General features: G+C 42.4%; 1 non-coding gene across 1 annotated transcript; it reads right to left on the bottom strand.

The window, feature by feature from the left end:
* Positions 1–644: 644 nt before the first annotated feature.
* On the bottom strand, positions 645–751 carry LOC116976582. Its single transcript, XR_004412988.1, has one exon. It is a non-coding gene; the product is annotated as a U6 spliceosomal RNA (small nuclear RNA).
* Between the last annotated feature and the right edge of the window lie 541 nt (positions 752–1,292).

Genomic DNA, 1,292 nt, shown 5'->3' with positions numbered 1-1,292 from the left:
ATTGAATTATCCAAACAATACTCAATGGTGGAAGTTTGGGCAGGTGGGTGGGAAAGAAAGGTTTGAGGGATATGGGCCAAACGCAGACAGGTGGGACTAAGTGGAGATGGGGCATGTTGGTCAGTTTGGGTAAATTGGGTCGGAGGACCTGTTTCTGTGCTGTGACTAAATCTGGCGCCATGTCAGGCCGGGGGGGGGGGGGGGGGGGGGGGGGGCGCGCTGGGATACACAATACATTGCAGAACCTCCTTCAATTCTTCACAAGATTTATTTGTAGCTGTATGCGACGGATCTCCGTTAAGGAAAAACATTCAATTACCGGACAGTTTGCAACATTTACAAAAGCCATTGGATATGTGCCATTGCCTTGGGGTGGGAGATTGCAACCTTCACGCGGTCCGTCATGTTTCGACGAATGCAATTAACCTGGTGTGCTCAATCAAATAAGATCGAATAGAACAAGTTGTCCTACAACTTCAGGCTGTGCACGCCATACGCAAGAAGAAGAAGAAGCCTTGAAACTGGTTGAAGAATTCTAATAGCGCTTTAATCTCAGGGGACTGTATTCTCTGGGAATCGATGAGATTATTTTTTAATGCAATGTAATGTCAGGGAACTTTATAACAATAGCATTGTAACAAAACATAAGCAGGCAACTCGGCCCCTTTAAGTTTGCGTGTTATCCTTGCGCAGGTGGCATGGACATCTTCACTCTACCATTTCAATTTTAATGTATAAACTGCGGAAGGATAAGAAGGGTTTGCAGACTATGAATCATTACTTTCGCCATTTTTTTCGTGTCCCAGAATGTCCCTAAATGCGTTAGGATTTAGAGATTTGTAGTCTGAGGGCTAAAGGAATCAAGGGATATGGGGAAAAAGCAGGAATGGGTACTGATTTTAGATGATCAGCCATGATCATATTGGCTGGCTCGAAGGACCGAATGGCCTACTCCTGGACCTATTTTTCTATGTTTCTAGGATCAATCAACTAATCATTCTTGATATGGAAGTTATTGAATGCTGGAGATTCAGCGTGTACATACATACACAATACATCACATTTAAGTAATTATTCTGGCTTAATATGGTTCTATAATTTATAGCAATGTATTTTTAACTAAAAGTTGTTACTGTAAAATTTGGAACCATATTTATTCTCAGAAGACTATTTCACACCTGCTAACTTGTTTTCGATGCTCAAATTGCAAACTGACTTCTAAAGTCTGAAGAAGGGTCTCAACCCGAAACGTCGCCTATTCCTTCGCTTCATAGATGCTGCTTCACCCGCTG

This window comes from Amblyraja radiata, chromosome 8 (genome assembly GCF_010909765.2).
Source record: "Amblyraja radiata isolate CabotCenter1 chromosome 8, sAmbRad1.1.pri, whole genome shotgun sequence".
In the NCBI taxonomy this organism is placed as follows: domain Eukaryota; kingdom Metazoa; phylum Chordata; class Chondrichthyes; order Rajiformes; family Rajidae; genus Amblyraja; species Amblyraja radiata.
The sequence above is the reverse complement of the archived record's forward strand: the minus strand, read 5'-3'. Positions and strand labels throughout refer to the sequence as shown.